Here is a 26,116-nt window from a genome sequence, read left to right as displayed (position 1 = left end):
GCCTAGGTCAACTCCTACTCTAAGGCCCGCGATCCTTGATTGCACCGTTGCGCAATCCACTAAAACTCTTATTTCCGAAACCTTCAAAAAAAAAGTAATTCATATAAATAAAATATAAGATAATAACAGACTACTATCTTATTTGAATTTAAGTACAATGCAAGCTAAAATAAAGTATACCGAAAAATAGTATAGATGAAGATCGTTGGCGTCTTGTCAAAGTAGTAGCTTGCTTGAAGATGTGTTGCAGAGTAGTAGCACAAATAGAGCTTTTGCATCGAGGTGAATAAAAGACTTGATGCCTACCTCAGACCTTGAGCTCTCCTTTAATAAGCATGGTTCGGTCGACTGATAAACCCATCGATCGACTGATCTGCTCAGTCGACCGAACCTCCTATCAGTCGACTGATCTCTATGCTTTCCTTCTTTACTAAGATCCGATCTTCGTGCATTTATGATATTTAATGGTTCGATCGACTGATAGTCTGGTTTAGTCGATCGATTAGTGAACTTTCCCTATTCACCGTGATTCATATTTAATCCTTCATTAATGATGTGATCATTCGATCGACAGATCCCTGTGTTCGATCGATCGATCAGCCTGGCTTCCTTCTTTTCTTTGACTAGATCTAATCTCTGCCATGTCATCATGATTCGATGGATCGATCAGCCTTTGATCGAACTCTGTTATGCTTTAGTCTAAATTCTAGTCTGAGTTGATTAGTTCGGTCAACCGATCCCTGTGTTTGGTTGACCGATCAGGTCGATTCCTATAAAATAGAGTTAAACACAATATATTCTTGCAAAACAAAGTTAGGACAATAATATATGAATAGTAAGATGATGAGTAGTATTTGACAATAGAACTGTCTTGATCTCAACTTGGAAACCTTCACGTTTTCTTCAGTTGGATAAGTTATTTAGTGTTGGTTCCTTCCCAGAACACGACCTCACTGTCGCTCCTCTCCAGTTTGTTTACCTTAAGCTACCTACCAAACATTGGTCCTCTAGACATATTTGGACTTTGCTACTTAGCATCGGATTGGCTCACCAGGACTTCCTCTCGATCTTCGGTCATCCAAACCTATCGAGCTACCTTGCCAAGTGTCAAGTCCTCTCGATCCACTTGGGCTTCCTGCCTGGCTTCCACGATCTTCTTAGACTTTCCCTGTTGAGTAAACATCCTGTACACTTAGTTAACTTGTTAGATCACAATATGACTTAACTTGAATCTTTAACAACATCAAAAATTAGGTTCGATTATGGTACACCCTGCACCAAAATAGGTATAATCATCATGATCCCTCCAATATCACACCAAACATATATGATCACCAACATAGATATCATTGATATGATTCCTCTTACAGAATACATCAGATATGTGTGCACACATAGAATAGGTACAATCACCATGATTCCTCCAATAGTAAACAGTGGATCTGTGTGCACACACCCAACATACAAATGGACAGTCAACATGGTAGCTCCTACAGCACATACCAATCATGTGTACACTCAACATCATATGTATAATCAACATGCTAGATCAGTCAACAAGACATCCCCTACCATATATACTCTACATGTGTATACACAATTGAGTATAAATATTCAAAGCCAAGATTGTATATTAAATAACAAGATTATCTTTAAGGTAAAGTAGATAAGTATCAAGAAGGATAACAAACAAATAGATTTAAGGTAAAAAACCTAATCCATCAATCAATAATAATCATGCACCAAGTTCAATGAACCATTGAGGCCAAGGAAGAAATACCCATCTTTAATATATAGCTCGTATTAAATAAATCTCATGTCGAGACACTCGTCCTAAATCAAAGTCCTGCAATCCCCTGTACAATTTAGCTAATTCCATTCATGTATCAATTAGCTAACCAAAATCCCTAATTCTGATTAGGAAAAATCCTAATCAAAGCAATCATTGGCTAACCCTTAAATATTGGTTAACTTCATTAATCTAATTCAATAACCAAATTAGGGTTAGCTATATCGTTAGCACTAATCAATCCATTCTATTGATTAAATTAATTTTAGCCAAAAATCATCTCTATTACTCACCAAATGCAATGGTAGCTGCTGGTAGCTTACGGCTGGAGGTGACTCACTGCCAGGAAAGATGGTCAAAGTTCTGGATCACTGCTGAACAGTGCTGGCTGGAGCTACAAAGACAATCCAATGTAACCTCATAACTTAACTCTCAAAATGAAATCAAGAGGAGAACCGGTAAAGCCACAACTCCTCCCTAGCACTCACCTAATTCCAAAGTGGTCATTGATGGTTCACAACCAGAGAGCTACAGTGGCTGGATCCAAATTTAGAAATGTATAGAAGTCGGGTGGCCTCTTGCTTGTGGGTGGAACAACTTTGTTGAAGTAGTGGGAGAGAGGCTGGTCACGAGAACTGTGAGACCAACTGTGTTAGCCATGTCTGGATGAGAACAACAATGTTGTGGTGACATCGACAAGACGATGGCAATAGGGATCTAGGGTACCACAGCTTTGCCAGACTGGCCTCACACAAAGGGTCGGCGATGGGCGATCGGTGGCGCGGTGAGGTAGTAGCATCGAGGAAGAAGGAAAATCATCATTGTGAACATCTTGAGCTAGCCACGACTGGTCCCCAGTGGCAACATATGGTCGCCCACATCTAACTGGAGAAGAGGAGTGGCGACGAACGGAGCGGCGGTAGAGGTCTAGGGCATGACACAAAAAGGGAGTTCGGGTGCTCAACTTCCGACGACCGCTGGGTGTTTGTGGCCAAGAGAGGGAAGGTGGCAGCGACGTCAAGTGACGCTTTGGTGCTAGTGATAGTGGATTGGCGATCCAATGATGATGATCTGGGCTGAGAGGGCAGCAAAGAGTCAGGGAAAATAATCGGGATGTAGCTTAGGTTACTTAGATTTTTAATTTATAAAACCTAGGTTAAATGTTTTCACCCTTAGGTTAATTTCCTCAATCAAGTCCCAACTAAATGGATATTATAAATTGGCTTTCTTTAAGCCTAATTAGTTTATCCCCGTTAAACATGTCATACGACCTCCATTTAAATCCCGAATAATTTCTAAAATTCTTGAAAAATTTAATAAGGTTATTTCTCCAATAATATTTTTATTTAATTTACCGTATCATACATTCTCCCTCACTATTAAAAATTTGGTCCCTAAATTTACTGCTCAAACTCAGGAATCATCATCTAAGGGTAACAACTAAGCAGCATACCCATACACTACTCTATCCTAGTATCATGAACAAATCCCTACCTGTATGTGATTAAAGACCCTCTTATAACTTCAAGATGATGATGACTCTGTGGGTTATGAGTTCACCATTTTTCCGCTACTCCCACATTGTTGCCTAGCCAACTGTGGGTAAATCAACTACCTCTAAAATCTATAACGAACACTATCAACAGATCTTCTAATGTCCGTATAGTGTACACATACTATCCATCTGTTTGAGGGTAGAAAGTTGTACTAAAATAGAGCTCATTACTCATGGTCTACTACAATCTCTGCTAGAATTATGAGGTGAATCGCGGATCTCAATCTGATATAATACTCAGAGTCATACCATGAAGTTTGTTGATCTCTCTATAGTACAAATCTGCTAATTAATCCTACAAATTGGTAGAAAGTGAGCAGATTTTGTTGACTGATTATCGATTATCCAAATCGCATCATGTCCTCTCTGTACTTGGGTAATCCCACAACAACGTCCATCATAGTATGCTCCCATTGCCATTCAAGTATTCAAATCTACTGAAAAAATTCTGTTAATCTATGATGTTTAGCCTCCAATTGTTGACATACCAGACATTGAGCTACAAAATTCATGATGTCTTTCCTCATGTTGTTCCACCAATAGCAATGCTTCAAATCTCTAGACATTAGGTACCACCCAAATGTATTGCAAATCTAAATTGGTGTGCTTCCTATTGTAACTCCTTCTGGACATGATGTAACTCAGAAACACACATAATCTTCCATGGAAATAATGAATCCCATTACAAATAATATCTCCAAATTCTCCAGCGTGAAAATGATAGCCGCTAACTCCAAATCATGAACTAGATAATTTTTCTCATGATCTTACAGCTAACGATAAACATGTTGGATCGAAAGTGTTAGAGGGGACGGGGGTTGAATAACGCTAGTGACTTTCACGTTCGTGTAGGAAAACTTTGAGTAATACATAGCGGAAATAATAAAACACAAACACAAAAAAATGCAAATACCAAGATTTACTTGGTTTGGAGCCTGTGGCGACTCCTACTCCAAGGCTCGTGATCGTTGATCACTTTCAGTGGACAATCACTATAAATTCAAAAATTCTTTACATTTTCTAGTACAATATTAAAGTAATAATAAAATTTATACCGACAACGGAAATAGTAAACTTGAAGCTTCTGGTTGTTGGAGTCTTGTTACAGCTTTGCCGGATCATCTTTTGAGTAGCACATGGAAGAAGGGTTGTCAAATTGTGTTGTTATTAAGCTGCTGCTCAGAACCTAATTATAAAGCCTGTGGAGGGTGCCTCCAAGCTAATGGAGGGCGCCCTCAACCCCGCCGTTTCCGCAGCGTGGATAATCCCTGACTTCTTTGCCGCTTATCCACCCGAGGGCGCCTCCAATCGAATGGAGGGCGCCCTCCACCTGCGTCCAGGGCACCCTCAGCTCCATAGAGGGCGCCTTCTTCGTTGCGTGGAGGTGTTCGACTAGTGCACCCGAGGCGCCTCCAAGCTCCATGGAGGGCATCTCGGATACTGTTCATCCGAGGCTTTACATCTTTTTTCCTCCCTGCAAGATGTGTTAGTCCAAAATACAAAATATATCCTACAAAATAGAGTTAGACATAATACAATAAGGTTAAGATAAATATCTGACAGTTATCGAACTGTCCGATTTTGACTTTGGATTTCCAATCGGAACCCTTAGGTCGAACCGACGCCTACTGTTCTCTCACCAGGGGACGCATACTCACCTGCTCCACTCAGGAGAGTTTACCTATTGCCAGTTGATCCTCCAGACTAATTGGACTTTTGCTTAGCGTTTGAAGCTTCCGGTCTTCATGCTGGACGTTCGCTCTACGACCCATCCAGTCTTTCACCTGGTTCGCGACACCAGGATTTCAACCTAGGGTTACCACCTCCTAGGATTTTTCCCGAAGCTCTCGACTCGCCAAGACTTTCCTCCTAGGGTTACCACCCCCTAGGACCTAGGGTTACTGCCCCCTAGGGTTTTCCCTTTGCCTAATCACAGATAGGACTTTTCCTCACCTAGGGTTACCACCCTCTAGGACCTAGGGTTACCACCCCCTAGGACCTAGGGTTACCACCCCCTAGGACCTAGGGTTACCACCCCCTAGGATTTTCTACCTGCCTAACCCTAGCTAGGACTTTTACCTAAGTACACTTAGGAATTTTCTGCAATCTCATCAAACTTGTTAGATAACAAAACAACTTAACTTTGGACCCTTTGACATAATCAAAACACAGGTTCGACTGTCGGATGCTTCCCGCACCAACAATCTTCCCCTTTTTGATTATGACAACACCGTTCAAAGTTAAGTAAAACATAACAATAAATTAAAGGAATTTAAGCATAAGTATCATGAGCGTAAACAATAAAAAACTTTGTGCTCCCCCTTACTTATGCTCCTCTTTTTATAAAAATTATGATTATGTTTAACTTCTTAACTTTCTTAACTTTAACTTCTCCCCCTTAGACATAAATCAAAAAGGCATATTAAGTAGAGAGAGGGTTGCGAAAAATTTATTCTTTTTTAACTTTAAGGTCCTCCTGAAGGGTAGCACTCAGCGAAATTTAGCTTTGAAAATAATTTCTTAAAAAACTTAGCTAAAGTTGAAAATATTCAGCTATTTAAAAATTTAGATAAATCTAAGTTTTGAAACTGTCATAGCTATTCCAACGAAAACTTAGCTAACTTTTAAAAATACTTAGATTAAAAAAATTTGATAAATTTAATACTTAGCTTTCAACACTTAGCTTTTAAAAAGACTTTGATAAATTTAATACTTCGATTTCAACACTTAGCTTTTTTTTTTTAAAAAAATAAAGGTTTTGAAAAAAAACTTAGTTAGAAGTACTCAACTTTAAAAAAGATTTTGATAAAAACTTAGTTTTTTTAAAAAATTTTTTGATAAAACCTTAATTTTAAAAATATTTTATTGTAAAAATTCTTGAAAATATTTTAGCAAATACTTAGTTTTTGTCAAAGATAGTTCATTTTTTTTAAAAAAATTGAACTTCCTTTTTAGAAATATTTTGAACTTTTTGAAAAGTTGAACTTTAAAAAATGTTTTAAGAAAATAAAGATAAAAATTAATGTCTTAAATTTCTTTGCACTATCCCTTAATTAATGCCAAAATAAATTTTTAGGGTTCTAGAGTCCAAGCATGTAAATAAAAAACTATTATTTATTTTTCTAATTTTTCATCTCACTCATTCTAGGTTATCAAGCATGTTCAGATTATAAGTGTGTGTGAGACAGAGTTAACTTTATTTAAAAAATATTAAGATTTAGATTTAAGATATAAGTTCGAATATTTAATGAGTTTGAATTTAAAGTTTTAAAATATGAGTAAACATTTTAAAATTTTGAAGATTTTGAAAATATATTAAAAGTAAATTAAGTTTAAAATTATAATCTTATATATTAAATATGATTTGAAAAATAATTATCATTTAGAAATAATTAATATTTTGAAAATCTAAGAATTAATAATTTAAAATTTAATTATGATTTAAAGATTAATAATCAAATAATTATATTAAAATTAATTAAGATTTTAAATTTATAATTTTAATAATAATTATTTTGAAATTAATCATATTTTAAAAATAATTATAATTTAAAAATAATTGACATTTTGAAATTAATTAGATTTTAAATTAAACTTTTTATAAGTAATTAGATTTTCAAATTAATCATGATTTTATAATTAATCATGAATTTTAATTGAGGTAGCTTTAATTTAATTAATTCATATTTGGTTAACTACTTTAAACCTAGGTCCATCTCACCTTTTTCTAGATTTTCAATCAGGGAGCCTTAATAGATTTGTGAGATGGTTAATTTACTCTTCAATTTAAATTATCATCTAAGGATTGATTTCAATTTGAGTTAGACTTACGTTTTACAGTTAGTCAATTAAATATCTATTTCTATGATTGGCTTCCAAGCTGTGGCGAGGCACTAGACTTTTTTGGTTATGAGATCATCCACCAATTCTAGACAAAGCCTTTCAAAAAAATTAGATATTTAATTTTCTTATAGTAACTCCTAGGTCTAACTAGTCAAGTGTAAATCATGCCTAGATCATTATCTATCCTAGTCTAAGCATGCATAATTAAAAAAAAATAGTAAATCAAGTATCAAACAAATCTATCTATTGATAAAAATGGTCTTTTAATTGGCTCCCCCTGGATCATAGCCTTGATAAGGTCTATCAAGGTAATGGACCTGATCCTTGGGGATCCAATATTGACCAAATCTAACTTGATTAATCAAGTTTGACTTGGAGACCCATGCTTGGATTAAGTTTCTATTTGAGCGTTTTAATATAGACAAATAAGATCTATGTTTTTGTTTAGCCTTAAATCCAAGTCTGGATCTATTGTAAATGACTCTTTGTTTTCCAAGAATCAGATCAAGATTCTTGGAACCCAAGGTGAACCGTTCCAATGTGTCCTTGAGTTCTTTAACTTGAGTTTTCAAATTGGAATTTTCTTCCTCAAGTTGTTGGACTTGGGTTGAACTTTCATTTTGAACTAACTCAGTCAAAGAACTCGAGTTGGTCGCTTCCTTAAGGGTTGTTACCTCCTTTTGGAGTGACTTGACCCGGACATTGGATTTGGCTAATTTATTTAATAAATATGAAACTAATTTTTCTAAATCGTTTACATTAGTACCAGAAATTAGAGAGCTTACAGTGGGGTTAGGCCCTTCGTAAATAGATACAGATTCGTGGCTTCGCTCGGACTCGATTTTCGATTCACTCTCGATATCTAACTCGGACTCAAACTCAATATAGACCACATATGCTTGTACTGGTAGAGCGAGGTAACTTGCTTGCTTGTGTTCTTCCTCGTCGGATTCTTCTGATGACTCGGACCACGTTGCCTTCATCGTCTTTCTTCTTCGTTGCTTCTGGTTTGGGAACTCCTGCTTGTAGTGTCCCTTCTGGTTGTAGCCGTAGCATGTAACTCCAGTCTTGACCTTCGTATTTGATTGAGATACCTTCTTCTTCTTGCACATCTTTCGTACTAGTTTTACGAGCTCAGTGATAGTTTCATTGTCTTCTAAGTCTGATTCATCTTCGAACATGGGTTCTATTCTATGCTTTGCTTTTGCTTCTCGGGTCTTGCTCGTACCTGCAATTAAGGCAATACCCTTCTCAGCTAAGTGTGCATTAGTCTATTCATGCAATTCAAATTCTGAAAAAAGTTTGTCTAACTTAATTAACGAAAGATCCTTGGATGCCTTGTAAGCATCTACCATGGATGCCCACAAGGTATTCCTTGGAAAGGTGTTTAACGCATACCTGATTATGTCGCGGTTCTCCACCTTCTGTCCGATGGCGTGGAGGCCGTTGAGGAGGTCTTGTATACGAGCATGAAGTTGACTCGCTGACTCACCTTCTTGCATTTTCATGTTATACAATTTATTCAAAAGAAAATCACGTTTGCTTACCTTTGTATCAGAAGTGCCCTCGTGCAGCTCGATCAGTTTTTCCCATAGCTCTTTCGCACTTGAGAACGGGCCGACTCAGTTTAACTCTTCCTTTGTTTGTCCACATTGAAGAGTGCAGGTTGCTTTGGCGTTGGCTTCGACCTTCATTATTACGCTTGGATCCCAGTTCTCACATGAAACTGGTTTTCCCATGCCGTCGAGTGGGAGTGTGATGCTAGTTTTGATGATCATCCACATCTTGAACTGGGTTTGGAGGTAAGACTCCATTCGGCCCTTTTAGGAGTCGAAATCTTCTCTAGAGAAGAGCGGGGGTCGGGCTATGCTATAACCTTCTTGATGGGCCATTTTAGAGAAAACCTCACAAACAAAAAGAAAAAAGAACCAAATATTCCAAGACTTGGTCTTGGATGAGTAGTGCGAGAGAAAAATAGAAATAGCAATTTTTTTTAAAAAAATAATAAAATATTTTAAAAAATATTATTATAAATTTTTGAAAATGCGATATTTTACTAATACCGACCAATAGTGAAAAGATGAAAATGAATTTTTTTAAAAATAGTTTTGGAGGGAAAAAATGAAAGGCGTAAGGTTTTATTTTTTGAAAAAACGGACGAAAAAGTAAAAATTGCTCAAACACTAGTTGTACCGATTAAGAGCGATCCCGCACTGATACCAATTATTGGATCAAAAGTGCTAGTGGGGGGGGGGGGGGCGGTGAATAGCACTCGTGGCTTTCACGTTCATTTCAAAAAACTTTGAGTAATACGTAGCGGAAATAATAACACATAAACATAGAAACAATGCAAACACCAAGATTTACTTGGTTCGAAGCCTGTGACGACTCCTACTCCAAGGTCCGCGATCATTGATCGCTTTCGGTGGGAAATCACTATGAGCTCGAAAATTCTTTACAATTTCAAGTAAAATATTAAAGCAGTAATAAAATTTAAATCGACAACGAAAATAGTAAACTTGAAGCTTCTGGTCGTCGGAGTCTTGTTACAGCTTTGCCGGATCATCTTTTGAGCAGCACATGGAAGAAGGGTTGTCAAATTGTGTTGTTATTAGGCTGTTGCTCACAACCTGCTTATAAAGTCTGTGGAGGGCACCTCCAAGCCCATGGAAGGCGCCCCCAACCCTTCCGTTTCCGCAGCATGGATAAGCCCTGACTTCTTCGCCATTTATCCGCCCGAGGGCGCCTCCAACTATAACGCCCGCCCTTCCAGGTAGAACTAAGGCCACCCCGGAGGGACGGACGTCACTGAAACATAGACATCAATTATACTAATGCATATGGATTCATGGCAGCGGAAGACTTATTTAAATATATATATATTTTTTTTATCATATGCATTTAGTTTACTTATCATGTCATGTGAATCAAAGCATACTGAACATTATCATCATATCATCATTATTCTAACATGAGTAAAATATCATAAGTGTATGAAATACTAGCTAAAATCATCAGCATAAGCATAGGTCCAACATTGTTCACATGCATAACTTAGATAATTCAAAGAAACTTAAATAGATCTATCCACCAGCACTTCCACACACATCTTCCTTGCCTTTCCTGCTCTGCTCCCCTTAACCAATCCATTCCTTGCCCTTGTCTGCAGTACAAGGAAAACGTGTAGCTATAAGCCAAAGGCTTAGTGAGATCCTTGCCTACCCATAAATCCGAAAGAAACACATAACATAGCATAACATGTAGAAAACATAGCATAGCATAACATAACATGGAGAATCATAACATAGAACATATCTTATCATGTAAAAACCATAACAACTCATAGCGTCACATGAGGGAAAGCAGAACATAATATATCATATCACATAAGGAGCATAACATATCCAAGTCTATCATGTGAAGGTATATCATTATTCATATCACATTCTTTAAGCACATATCATGAAGCCTATCATATCATGTAAACATGTATCATAACTCATACCTGTTCATAAGGGTGCATAAACATAATTTCATAAATATGTGCATGTAGATGCAGTATGTATATTTTTAAAACATGTATCATGGAATGCACATATGCATCATGCTTCTTTCAAAACATATAGTATACATACTTGAATATCATATCATCATCATCATGAGACGGGCCCTGGCTTGTACCACATGTAAACATAAATGCGCGCAATCCCTAGGACAGGGTAGCTAGCCCCGAACCTACTAGGGATCTAGGTTCGTTCATAGTCCGTCGACCTAGGGGCGTACTGAGGAGCCCATCCCTTAACGAGGTCCATTCATAGTCCGTCGACCACGGGACGCTTATGGAGCCCACCCTTGGTACAAACCATACAAAGTAAAATATCATGCATATCATATCTCATCATATCATACATGTCATAATTCTTGTCATATCATTAAGAGAGCTCTTGATTCCAACTTAAGGGAAGCATCTCTTTACCATAGCATGAAGAGTGCTCTTGATCCCAACTTAAGGGAAGCAACTCTTTTCCATAACATGAAGAGTGCTCTTGGTCCCAGCTTAAGGGAAGCAACTCTTTAGGCTTTTCTTCTTACATAAGCCATTCATACATGTATTATGAAACATAACATGTTCTTATCATAACATAAAGCATAACATGTCATTTTCATATCATCAAACATGGCATATCATCTCATGAACTTAACATACATATCATGAACATGGCATATCATATCATGAGTCTAGCATATCATATCATTAACATGGCATATCATGTCATAAGTCTATCATGTCATATCATAAGCATGGCACATCTTATCATAAGACATAGAAATGCAACATATCATAAAGCATGAAAGCTTACTTCACTTATATATCAAAGACTACATATCATGAAAATGCCTAAGCATGTTTGGTTAGGTTTAACTCTTTCCTAACCCAATTTGTCCATCTTGGCCGAACCATATCAGTAGGTTTCATCCTCATTTCATTCCATATTAAGCATAGAACTTACCCACATAACATGTAAAACTTAAACTAAGCACATACAAGGTAATATACTTTCATGAATAAGCATGTTTGAGTTCAAAACTCTAACCTTAACCCATTTATCTCAATTTGGACAAAACATATCAGTAGGGTTCTTATATCATTTGGTTCCATATGAAGCATAAAACTTATCCACATAGCATGTAAACTTGATCTAAGCACATACAAGGTAATATACTTCATGAATAAGCATGTTTGAGTTCAAAACTCTAACCTTAACCCATTTATCTCAATTTGGACAAAACATATCAGTAGGGTTATTATATCATTTGGTTCCATATGAAGCATAAAACTTATCCACATAGCATGTAAACTTGAACTAAGCACATACAAGGCAATATACTTCATGAATAAGCATGTTTGAGTTCAAAACTCTAACTCTAACCCATTTGTTTCAATTTGGCCGAAACATATCAGTAGGATTTCATATCATTCTACTCCATAAGAAGCATAAGTCTTAAACATATAACATGCACATTTAATCTAAGTTCCTATAGAGCATAGTACAAGTACCTACAAGGAACCATACTTCATGAATAAGCCTATTTGAGTTCAAAACTCTAACCCTAACCCTTTTATTTTCATTTGGCCGAAACATATCAGTAGGGTTTCATGTCTTTTTATCCCTTAGGAAGCATAAAACTTAAACATGTAGCATGCACATTTAATCTAAGTACCTATAGAATATTGTACAAGTACTTACAAGGAAACATACTTCATGAATAAGCCTATTTGAGTTCAAAACTCTAACCCTAACCCTTTTATTTTCATTTGGCCGAATCATATCAGTAGAGTTCCATATCATTTTATTCCATAAGAAGTATAAAACTTAAACTTATGACAAGCCCATTTAATCTAAGTGCCTACAAGGTATTGTACTTCATGTTCTAAGCATATTTGAGTTCAAAAATTTAAGCCCTAACCCATTTATTCAATTTTGCCAACCATATCAGTAGGGTTTACCACCATTTCATTCCATATGAAGCATAAAGACCTTAGTTATAAACATGTAAAAATTCATACATCACAAAGAGGTACAACTAGTATGGTTTCTAACTAAAATTCTTGACCTAAGGCCTTATAATCAATTTGGCCGAACCATATAGCTAGGTTTCTCTTTTTTTTTTTTTTCTTCACGACATGAAGAATGAAGACTAAACTAACAACATATGAAATTCATATATCATAGAGTAGAAATTTAAGCATGTGATCAAAGAAAAACTTATTCTAGATCCTTTCTTCCATCCTTGGCCGAATCATGCAACAAGTTCTAAATTTCTTTTTTTTTTATAACATGGAGCATCTCTTATCACTTGTTAACCCTAAGTAACTACCTATTATTTATCTTGACCATCTTCTTTCAAGAAAAGTTTTAGAGTTTCGAAAGAGAAAAACATTCTAAAAACCGAAGCTACTTGTACTGCAGTGAGGGGATACTCACTTCCTTCGCTAAATTCTCTAAGGAGGGAACCTTGCTTGTGAATCCTTCCTAGAGGAGAGCTTCCTTGCTCCTTGGTCTCAGCAAGAAGAAGAAAGGGAGAGAGAGGTCACGGTGAGGGAGAGTAGGAGGAGGATGAGAGCAAATGACAACTCATCTTTAATTTCCTCCTTTTATTCATTATTTAATTTCCTCCTTTTAATTTCTTTTACTCTCTTCATAATTAAGAGAAAAGTCTAGATACATCCCTTCTTGGTGAGTAAGAAAGGAATATTCTAGAGCATCTCTTCATTAGAGAGGGAGAAGACAACTCTCACTTCTCCTTCTTAAGAGAAGAGCCTTTTCTTCTTACATTTAATTATGGTTTCCCTCTCTTTCCTTACAATAATTTCTCTTGGTCTAGTGGTTATCTTATTCAGGTATCTAATGAGAGATCTAGAGTTCAAGTCCTAGACCTTATGTATTTTTATTCCTATTTTATTTATTTAAGTGTTTGGCTAGGAGCAAAAATTCAACTAAAGCATATATATTTTTCTTTATTCTTTATTCATGATAGAATATTCTAGAATTTTGCTAAGGATCCTATGGGTGTTACACCAACCGCATAGAGGGCACCCTCCACCTGCGTCCAGGGCGCCCTCAGCTCCATAGAGAGTGCTCTCTACTCAGCTTCAAGGGTACCCTCAACTCCATAAAGGGCGCCCTCTGCCCTGCTGTGCGGAGGTGTTCGGCTAGTGCACTCAAGGCGCCTCCAAGCTCCATGGAGGGCGCCTCAGGTACTGTTCATTCGAGGCTTTACATCTTTTTTGCTCACTGTAAGATATGTTAGTCCAAAATACAAAATATATCCTGCAAAATAGAGTTAGACATAATACAATAAGGTTAAGATAAATATCTGACAAGGACTATCCGGTTCTGACTTTAGATTTCTAACCGGAACCCCTAGGTTGAATCGACACCTACTGTTCCCTCATTGGGGAACGCGTCCTCAAGTACTCCACTCAGGAGAATTCACATGTTGCCAGTTGATCCTCGAGATCAACTGGACTTTTTCTCAGTGTTCAAAGCTTCCGGTCTTCATGCTGGACGTCCGCTCCACCCGCCCAGTCTTCCACCCGGTTTACAACACCTGGATTTCAACCTAGGGTTACCACCCCCTAGGACCTAGGGTTACCGCCCCTTAGGGTTTTCCCTTTGCCTAACCGTAGCTAGGACATTTCCTCACCTAGGGTTAGCACCCCCTAGGACCTAGGGTTACCACCCCATAGGGTTTTCCACCTGTCTAACCACAGCTAGAACTTTTGCCTAAATACACTTCGGACTTTCCTGTAATCTCATCAAACTTGTTAGATAACAAAATAACTTAACTTTGGACCTTTTGACATAATCAAAATATAAGTTCGACTGTCGGATACTTCCCACACCAACAAAACATACTATACTATTCATTCATGTTGAATTAAAACTGCACCTAACCCCTGGTACGATGCATCTGTGTAGAGTACAAATCCGTCTACACTAAAAATAAAACTAAGAAGGGTGCAGTGATCAGCTTTTTATATCAACTTCTGAAACTAGTCTCGTAAGCCTCTGACTAAGTAAATTTCATTCTATTCTTGGTCAATCAAATTAACAACATAACTATGCTGAAAAAAATCCCTCTACAAATTTCCAGTAATATTCAGCTAAACGAAGGAAGTTACAAACTTCCTACACTGTGTTTGGCTACTCCCAACTGGTAACAACTTCTATCTTTTATGGGTCTATTGATAAACCTCTACTAGAAATAATGTGTCCCAGAAATCTCACAGAAGGTAGTTAAAATGCGCATTTACTGTACTTCGTATAGAGAGGTTCTCATCAAGCCATCTCCAGAACTATACAAGGATATTATTCGTGATCTACGTCAGATCGGGAATATATATCACAATATTGTCAATGAAGACAATGCCAACTGATCCAAATGCCCTTGGAATACCCGGTTCATCAAATCTATGAAAACATCTAAAACATTTGTAAGCCTAAATGCCATTACCAAGTACCTATAACATCCATAAACCAACACATTTAACCGTAAGATCACTGGCAATGGTTTATAATCTGATCACCAACTACACATTATCAAATCCATAAATATCATAGACATGCTACTCCCTATATTACTATTAGGGTCTAGTGTGCTAAACACGCAGAAAACACAGCAGAAAGACTAACTAGATCCTTTCAGAAGATCCTTGCAAAGGAAAACCACATACTAAGTTTGTTAAAGGGAGTTATACCTTTGGTGCGTGAACACAAACTCCTGACAGCAAGGATCTCAGCACGATCATGTGTCTGTACCTCTAATGGTATCTATACAAACAAGACTTCCATCTGTCTCACAAACTCACCAAGTGGAGAGGAGAACCAACCAAGGTTGTGATAGCAACCACAAAGGAGGTTCGACCAATGGTGGAAGAGAGAAGAAGAAGAGCAAGAACACACAATCTCATTTCATGAAATGAATCAAAACCCCTTTTGTACTCATTTAATCAAAATGCCTTAATGTCAATTGCCTTAATTGACATTAATATTTGTCTTCATCCAATGCATGTTCAATTCGAAATTGATTACTCTTCATCCAATACATGATCAATTCTAAATTAAACACTCCTCTTCCTTGATGAATTCAAATTCATCAAATCACTCAATGAGTCTAACTCATTAATCATCATCAATTTGAATTGATTCAATAAGTCTAATTTGAATTAGACTCAATCTAATAGTTGGATCTAATTGAGTCTAGCTCAATGAATCTAATTTGAATTAGACTTAATCCAATGATCCATCATATGAATCCATCTCCAAATCAACTTATTCTTTGTGTGTGGCCCAATAGGTTCTCATAACATTGGTAATATCCCTAAAACTATTTTAGATACATAAATAATGAGTGACATCTAACAAGGCATCATTGCTACTCAAGTGATGAGAATGTTGAGATCCGACTAAACCTTTCTGTGTCTATTATTTGTATTACTCAATCCTTGACATCTAGATTAATCAAAGAGGCATAGACTGTGTCATCCTCTTATCAATCTTTGCATTTCTTGATCTCTAAGTAGATGCATTCAATCAAATAAGCTCAATATCGTATATTGACTCATTTGAGCATGACCATCCATTCTTGTGTCATACTAATCAAGAGGCCCACAGATATTATTTTCGTCATATGGAAGGGATAGATTACATCTACTTCACTCACATCCCTCCGTAAAATTTATTACATACTAGTGACTTTATAGTCCACCTTGTTACAGGTGACGCTCGCCGATACCAAAGTGCACAACTCCTTATGTAGGGAACCGTAGTGACTTCAGGTCTAAGAAGTATTTATACTAATAGTCACTATGAGAATATTTATGACACTCATATAACGATCCATGAAATATCTCATGGTGGGTCAATTCAATACATATTCTCTAATATATGCCCATGTGTCAACATGATATCGCATATCCAAGACTTGTGAGATTAAATCATCCATTGACCTATATGCTAGTCTCAACGCATTAATATTGTACTTTTATATTAATGCTTGATTAGAAATAGTTAGGAGTAGCGTTCTATATATATCTACAATATCCTATTATCAATTCAACCAATTGACATGTTGTAGACTAGAACCTACTACCCTAGGATATTATTATACTTATTCATTTGACACTGAACTGAAGTAATATAATAACCAACTTTAACTTTTATTAATTAATTAAATATAATACAAAAAGTGCCCTTGTCAATTATCTCATAATTGGTACTAGGACTAATACTAACAGTTACTATCAACAACAAAAATCAAATAATAGACCATCAAGTCAAATATCTACTACTAGATCATTAGAAAATCATATATCACAATATTTGATGTCACAATATCCACCAATTTCAAATCCTCCTCAACATCAATCAAACCTAATAGCTTCATGAGCAATTAATAGAATTGAAGGAAACCACCCATCCTTCAACATTCACCGTTAACAAATTTAAATATATCCACTATGGTTCAACATTGCATGTTGTACCAGCTAAAGGGATTATACCCTATAGGTAAATTTGTTGCAATATATTTTTTTAGTGAGACTAACCTATCATATGCTCACAAATCCAACAACCCAATGATCCACTCTCCTCAATGGGTGCTATCAAGATGTAGAAATATATCATCTTACCAAAAATGTATAACTACTGAAGTCCAATGGACATCTCGTGACTTCTTGATCGATGATCAGGAACTCTCTAAATGGTAGAGATACGACCAATTCATGCAATATGAGTATAAAAAAAATCCACTAATCTTACCTTGAAATATCTTCCAACATAGATAGTAACTGCTTGGCTTATATTGCTGAAACAGAATACTCTTTCATCATTAGTCTCGATGAATTCCATTGATGGTTGGTCCGAGGGTTGCAAGGTTACTACCCTTACCTGGTGGTTCAGTATAGCACAATAAGTGACCAACTAGCATATGTCCAAAAGTATGTCAAATCTCATTATTCCAGGTACTCAAATATCCATAGTAAAGGAATGATAATCCAAAATCCAAAGGGTTACTCAACCTCTTGACTGAGAGTCTACCCATCAAGAGGAAATCTCCACAACTCTCATAATCGTTCCTGTAAATGTCCCTCAACAAATGTCTACAAAATGTCGAATGCCATAATCTAGCATATAGACTTTAAAACCTTGAGTAAAAGATCATGAAGTCAAGGTCTTGAACTACTCGATGGAGACAATGTTAGTTGAGTCGTCTAACCATTATCCTGTAATCCATCGATAATCGTTGTCTTTGCTCCGAAAGTTATCCCTGTCAACACAAAACCAAACAAAGAACATATCTCTGAATAAAAGAGTATTTATGATGAGTATATGATAAAAGAGACGATTATGCAAAGAATATATACGCATAAAGCAAGTGAATGTGTGTTAAAACATGCATAAATGATTATAATATTTATGCACATCACGCCCCCAGACTTGAACATTTGCTTGTCCTCAAGCAAAATGCTGCAAACTATGTTCATGAGTTCCTGCAGTGTTTCATAATCCCTAGTGCATTTGCCCAACTCTATCAACTAGTTTCACTGATAAGCACGATTGTGGAGTAACCTAAGTATGACCTAATCATAAGTTCTTTGTGCTCGGTGCAATAAGTAACTCAAACTCTTCAAGTTTCAATTCTTTGTCTTAGTTAAGTCGTCATACAATTGAGTTCCTAATGTTTCCAGTGATAGACACTTACCTGCCACACACTTGGTTCGTTTTCCTTAAATTACACAAGATCTCAAAGGATACTACTCGGAATCAAGAGAAACATAACATTTATTTCCCCAGTAACCTAACTTGGTCTCGAAGGAGTAAAGTGTTAGTTTCCACTCACGACAACTGTTTTTTATCCCTTATTCATTTTTTTTATTTTTTTCTTTTTTTTTTTGTGCTAAAGAGGTGTAGCACTAATCACAAATGCGAGATGCATATGTTGGGATTTAGATTTTTCCAAATGAGCTTCCATGATCCGAGGTCATTCAGTAACCAAAATGTAAATAAGAAATCACCATGAGAACAAAAGTACTAAACAATTTGAATGAATCATAACAATTTCAAAAATATTTCTACTATTCAAGCTTAAGTACTTAAGTGTAGTGAAAATAAGATCCTTAAGGTTAGGCCAAGACTTATACCAAACTCCATACAATACTAAGCTTATTTCATGCTACTAAAGATAGAGAAAGGAGATACACCAAACATACTAACACTATCTTGACAGCACATGAACTACGAAAATGCTAGATATTTTGCTATCAGACAAGTTAGCAGAAAAAATAGAAGGTTTGATGTTCTCAATATGTCTCAAAACTATATATATATATATTCACAAGTAGGAAAGTGCAAATGAGATGCAAGTAGAAATATGAAACTAATAAAATACGAATAAACAAAATAGACTAATAAAATATGCAGAAAGAAAAGAAAAACTCGACTCAACTCAGGTTGTGCAGACACAACACTCCCCAGACTTAAACTTTTCATCGTCCCGATGAAATCAATGGTGTGGCGGGGGTGGGGGATAAGGGGTCCCCAATGTGTGCCAAAGGGAAATCTAGGCATACCAGGAAGATGGCCAATGTGCTGATGATATTGATAAAGGGCATCTACTTATTGTCTAGTAATATCCATATCATCCATAAAATTCCTCATTCTTTCCTGGTCGATCTCATAGTCCTGAACGAATCCTGACACTTGACTATGGAAATCCCTAATAAACTGAAAATGATCCTGTACCTCCCTAAACTGGTCGTCAGATAACTTGAAATGATCCTCCAACAATCATTGTTGGGTATTTTGCTTCTCATGAAGGGAGTCTAAGGAGGCACAGAAGTCAGAAAAATCAAATCTAGAAGGTCCCGTACCATATGAAAAAGAGTACCTAGGAGGTTTCGGATATCCGGTAGGTTACGGGAATTCTGATGATGAGGGCTCTTGGTGGTACTCAATTTCTTCTATAATGGAGGGAACAGTTTCGGGGATTAAGTCAGTAATCACCTAGTTCACGGGGTTACGAACTGAAGTGTGCTCGGGGCAAGGAAGGGGTAATGGAAAACCATTGTTCCTAGGGAAGGCAAACCCATTCTAATCCCGACAAATCATCTTCATTGCAAGACGAGAATCGATGTCGATCTTGTCATTACCATGAATGACCTCTAACCCATTAAGCTCGTAACCCAGATTGAATGTTATTTGGGTGATCAATCCACCAAACACTATCATCCCTGATGATGCCTTAGCAAATTTTGTCAGAAATGGAATTCAGAATCAAAATCCACTCTATTCAACATCGCCCAAAGAGAATAAGCTCTATCTTTCTAACCACCCCATCACTCTCTCCTTGACCAAAAGTCATTTTGCTCATCACTCGGTGAAGGTATCTAAAGGTCAGATTTTGCATGCGGGATGCCTTAGCTCTAGAGGGTTCATAAGGGTCCTTTGATCCGGTTATTGACGTCCAAAATTCATTCCATTTGATCTCATCATCAAATCTACGGGCACCACCAATAGGTAAATCAAAACAATTATTAAAATCACTAAACGCCCACCAAACTTCTTTATTCATCAACCTAAAAGTTATGACCCCTACGTAGTCATCCTCAGACAAAAATTTAACATCAATTGAGCTAAAAAATTCAAGGACTAGGAGGGGGTAAGTTGGTGAATGAGTGTATATAATATCATTCTAGTCTAAGGAACTAATCATTCAATCTACGTCATCCCTAATTCCTAGCATATCCAAAGTAGTGGGATCCATATATCTAGTGCATATAATTCTTCTAGCGACAAGGATATCATATCTAGTTTTATGTTCATGATTTCTAAAAATAATATTAAACTCATTTTCATTACCTTTGTCGCACGCCACCCTTTTTCCTTTTCCTTTTGAAGAAGAAGCCTTCCCCTTGCCTTTGTTGCCTCCCGGCGTATTTCCTTCGCCAAATCCACCACTTCCTCAATGAAGTCTCTTTAAGATTTGTGATATGATGTGCAAGGTGAACTTTAAGGAATTTCTTATAGGTGGAGATGGATCTTGAGGATGGAAGAGGATGAGAAGGAAGAAAAATAGGGGAGTTGCTTCTCTCTTTTCGGATTTATGGCCTAAAGAAGTGTTAGATCTAGATGTAGATCTAAGTAAAGATGAACTTTAGAGGTAAGGATTGGGGTTTGATGAGGTGTAGTGGGGAGGAGAAAACTTTTGGGAGAGAAGGAGATGGGAATTAGGGCTTTTTAGAGGGGAGGGCAGCGCACACGGGTAGGGGCACGACCGTGTCTTATAGACACAGCCAGGTAGGTAGGGTTTGCCAATTAGCACGACCCCCTCTCTTCTCCCCTTGGCCAAAATTGCACGGCCGTGCCAGTTGGCACGACCTATTCCCTCTTCCTCTCTACCTTGATCGCACGACCGTGCCAATTGGTACGGCCTGTGTCTTCTTCCTCTCTGGTTGTCTTGCATGGTCGTGCCAATTGGCACGGCCCGTGTCCTTCTTTTCTCTGCACAAGCCACACGACCATGCAAGGTTGCACGACCAATGGCCTTTGTCCCTCTGTCTGCTTCGCACGGCCGTGTGGGGTCACACGACCGACTCCCTTAAGTGAACGGTGACTCACATTTCATTGTTTTGGCTCCTCTGACGCCTCCACGCCTATGAAATGCTCACGGCCAGCTCGTGGAGGCTATGCACATCCTGGAATTGAATACCCAAAAATAATAATAACAATACTCGACTAAACTTACTAGAGAAGTAAAACGATAAATGGAATAATTAACTAAAATGAAAAACCCTTGGGTTGCCTCCTAAGAAGCGCTTGTTTTAGATCTTTAGCTCGACCCCGTTTCAATTAGTGTGCACTAAACCCATGGAAGCATGGCTCTCCTCCTAGGGTTAATGCTCCAGTCTGCACCTTTAGTTTCGCTTGTGCAGGACAAATGTACTTCTTATTGCTCGCTGGAGGGGACCTCTCTTGGAAACTGCACTCCTCAGCTTTGTGTATGTTCATCTTGCTTAAATTTCCTTGAGAAGAGGGGTCACAGTTAGAAGAATCAGATAAATCAAATTCTAACCTTTCTTTGCCGATCTCCAAGGATAACTTGTGACTTTGCACATCAATGAGGGCTCCAGCTGTGGCAAGGAACGGTCTCCCAAGGATGATTGGTATCTTGGGATCCTCCTCCATATTTAGGACAATGAAATCTGTGGAAATGATGCATCTGCCTACTTCTACTAGCATGCCTTCCACTATTCCCATTGGGTATCTACATGAATGGTCAGCTAATTACAATGCCATAGTAGTCAGTTTAATATTTTGGAGTCCTAGATTCTTACATAACGAGTACAGAAGTAGGCTAACGGTGGCTCCCAAGTCACAGAAGCTTTCTGTATGAGTGCAGAACCAATTTTACAAGGTATGGAAAAACTCCTTGGATCCTGAAGTTTAAGTGGAATATTTATCATAAGTAGAGCGCTGCAATTTTTCGTTAATGCTACAGTCTTAAAGTCGCCCTTCTGCCTCTTGTTAGATAAAATACCCTTTAAAAATTTTATGAACTTTGATATTTGGTGCAGTGCGTCTATTAGAGGTACTTCTACGCAAATTTCCTTAATCTTCTTTAGGAATCGGTTGAACTCTTCATCCTTTAGGGATGTTATCAGTTTCTAAGGGAAAGGAATTGTTTAACTTTGTTCGGGGGGGGGGGGGATTTGAAGAGTTCCTTCAACTTTCTTGCTGATCTCCTCTCTATCCCTGTTCTGGATCTGATTGGGCATTAGGGGAGAGGGCTCTTCCTCTGAGTCAAGTCCTTTTTGAGTAGTGATTTGGGGGTCTCCCAAAGTTCGTCCACTCCTCATCTCAATGCGGTTGTAGTGTTCCACCGAGTTTATATCGGGCTTTCCTGGAAATGTTCCCGGTGCTCTTGAAAAAGATTGGGCTATCTAGGCTATCTGGTTGTCTTGCATCTTCTGATGTTTTTTTGGAATTTTCCAATTTTTGAGTCAATTACTTGATCTCATTCTTCATATTTTTTTGCTCTAAGAGAGCTTCTTCGAGCATCTTTTCGATTCTGGACAGTTGTGAAGGTTACTGTTGTTGATAAGTCTGTTGTCTAGATGGGTAGCTCTATTGCCCAGGTAAATAGCTTTGTTTTGTTGGTCCTTGGTCCTGATTATTCTGGTACAAAAAATTTAGGTGGTTCCTCCATCCAAGGTTGTATGTGTTGGAGTACGGATTGTTTTGCTTTTGGTTGTAACTGACTATCACATCGCATTGCTCAAGTTGGGTTATCTATGCTTGTATTGGCCCTAGGGGGCAAGTATCTTGAGCGTGATCCATACTTTCACAAGTTACGCAAACACATACTATTGCATTGGTCGTGTTGTTTCCCATGGCCTCAATCTTATTGGTCAGAGTGTCCATCTTTGTAGACATGAGTGTGACTGCATCTACATCAAATTTTCCTAACACCTTTATTGGATTCCCTGAGAAAGAACCACCAGATCTTTCGGTTGCCCACTGATAGTGGTTTTGTGCCACATTCTCTATGATCTCTTCAGCTTCATCAAGGCTCTTGTTCATTAATGCTCGTCCTGCAGTAGAATCGAGGGATACCTTCGTGTGATAGTTGATTCCATTGTAGAATGTCTGTAGAACCAACCATTTCTCAAGGCCATGATGGGGGCACTGTTTCAGCATACTTTTGAATCTATCCCAGGCTTCAAATAATGACTCTGATTTTATCTATTTAAAGCTTGCGATCAATTCCTCATGTGGGCAGTTTTGCTTGGCGGGTAGAATTTGTCCAGAAATTTTTGCTCACACTACTCCTAAGATGTTATGTTATTTGTTGGAAGAGAATTTAGCCACTGCTTGGCTCTGTCTTTCAGGGAAAATCCAAAAAGAAGTAACCTTACTGATTCTGTAGGGACCCGTTCACTTTTATAGTACCGCAAATCTCGTAAAAAAACTCTAAGTGATGGTTTGGATCATCTTGTGGTCCTCCTCCAAATTGATTCTGCTGGACCATGTGAATTATTGCAGGCTTGTTTTCAAAATTGTTAGCTTCGATCGGCGGTCGAGTGATGCTAGACTGAACCCCTTGTGCATAAGGTGCTGCGTAATCCTTCAACAGTTTGTCAGCCATTTTTGAAGATTCTTGTACGGCTTGAATTGCTTTTGGAAGTTTCTTCTTCTCAGGCAAGTCCTATCGATCTCTAGATCGAAAGGTAGAAGTTATCTTGAAAGATTAGCTCTTCGCATGCAAGAACAAGATATGGAATATAGTAAAGAAAAGAGTTGGAATAATATTTTTTTAGGCATTTTAATAAAAATGCATAAAATAAAGAAAAACAAAAATAAAATTATTTATATCTGAAATGCATAATATTAAAAAAAAAAGGAGAGATAAAGAAAAAAAAAACAAAGTCTAGTATAATCTAATATGATTTTCACTATGGTTATAGACGCAGTCCCCGGTAACGGCGCCAAAAACTTGTTACATTTTCGTAAGTGCACGGATTCGTCATTAATAATAAAGATTATCGATCCCACGAGGGCTGGTTATAAGTACTAGCAATGGTTCACTTAAGATTAGCTAAACTACCGATGGTTGCAAGTTATCTAAAGAAAAGAGATTAGGAAGCGGAAACGAGAACTAGTGAAGAGAGAGTAATTAACTTGGTTTATGAAGAGTTCTAGAAGTTCGGTTTCATTATGGTGGTATTGATGTATCACGTTCTATCCTTTACTCATTGTCCATCAACATGCATTCGTCGAAAGCTAAAGCAACCATCCTTAAGCACTAAATAGAAAAGATCCCTGTGAAATCCTGTTACGGTTAACCCCTATCACTAGGGTGCCTCGTTGGATGACAAGAACACAACTCTAATTGGTGTCATTAAGGATAGAAACAAGGGTTTGGTTTGGTCTCTTACTTCCTTATGGAGAAGTTGCCTCTCCTTTCAAGGAAATACCCTAGATGTCTGTGAACGGGTTACCCTTATCACTGGGGCCCCTCAGGTATACGATCTAAGATACTCTCTCTACGAGGTTAGCAATTTCTACACAATCAATTAATACGCTACAAGTCTCATGCATAGTAGTTGAAACAAAGCAAGCGAAATCATCCAATGAATAAAGGCATAAATATGAGTCTTACTTCAAAACTAATCCACAACTACTCCCTAATCCTAGAACAAGGAATCTACTCCATAGACGCCGGAGGAAAACCCGAAGACATAATGTAATCAAGCATACAATCTTCAAACAAGAGGAGAGAAAGAGAAAGGATGCTTATCCAACGATGACGAGTGATCTTCAGATCCAATCCTTTGCTTCTGGAGTTGATGTGGTGATGAAGGATCGCTGGACGGAGGTCCTAGACGGCATGGAACGCCACCAAGGCAATTCTCCCTTTGACCGCTCGCTTCCCCTCCCCCCCTGAGGAAAAGGGTTAAACCCCTTTTTATAGGCTAGGGCACGGCGCCGCGGCACGACCGTGCAGATGTGGCACGACCATGCCTTCTTTTGCCTCTGGCCGAGCTGCACGGCCGTGCATATGTGGCACGGTCGTGCCTTCATTTGCCTCTGGCCGCGCTGCACGACCATGCCAATTGGCACGACCTTGCGGATCTGGGGCTCTAATCCTGGGACACGGTCATGCAGGATTGCATGACCATGCATTCCTTGGCTGCTGGTCGTGGGGGGCACGGTCGTGCAGGTTTGCATGGGCATGCACGGATCCATCTCTATTTGGCCACACGGCAGTACAAGAGTTGCACGACCGTGCACTGTCCTTCTTTTGTTTGGCCACACGGTTGTGCGAGGTTGCACGGCTGTGTTATCTGCCTCGTTCCGGTGCGCCAACAATCACTGTTTTTGCTCCAAAAGTTGTCCCTGTCAACACAAAACCAAACAAAGAGTAGATTTTTGAACAAAAGAGTATTTATGATGAGTATATGATAAAAGAGACGATCATGCAAAGATTATATATACACATAAAGCAAGGGAATGTGTGTTAAAACATGCATAACCGATCATAATATTTAAGCACATCAAGCACCATCACTAAATACCTAGTTGAAATAACTCTCAATCGATGCTTACTCCTCGAGAATCATCATCTGATATATCCACTTAGTAACAGTTGACTTCATAGGTGTTAATCAACTAACACCACCTTCTACGCATCATTACGAGTCCTATATCTCTATGTACTACCAAAGATATCTAACATATCTGATCGGTCCATGAGTTTGGATCTCCCATGAAACAACGTTAGGTGAGTCGATTGACCAACACCTTATAAACCATTATGCTACCAAAGGAGGTAGAGAAGTACTCTATCTCAAAACACCTGAAAAT

General features: G+C 37.9%; 1 pseudogene; it reads left to right on the top strand.

Annotated features, from left to right (window-relative positions):
• The first annotated feature begins 23,420 nt into the window (after window positions 1–23,420).
• Window positions 23,421–23,492, top strand: LOC122035599 (annotated as a pseudogene).
• Window positions 23,493–26,116: the final 2,624 nt, after the last annotated feature.

This window comes from Zingiber officinale, chromosome 11B (genome assembly GCF_018446385.1).
Source record: "Zingiber officinale cultivar Zhangliang chromosome 11B, Zo_v1.1, whole genome shotgun sequence".
Classification (NCBI taxonomy): Eukaryota; Viridiplantae; Streptophyta; class Magnoliopsida; order Zingiberales; family Zingiberaceae; genus Zingiber; species Zingiber officinale.
The sequence above is the reverse complement of the archived record's forward strand: the minus strand, read 5'-3'. Positions and strand labels throughout refer to the sequence as shown.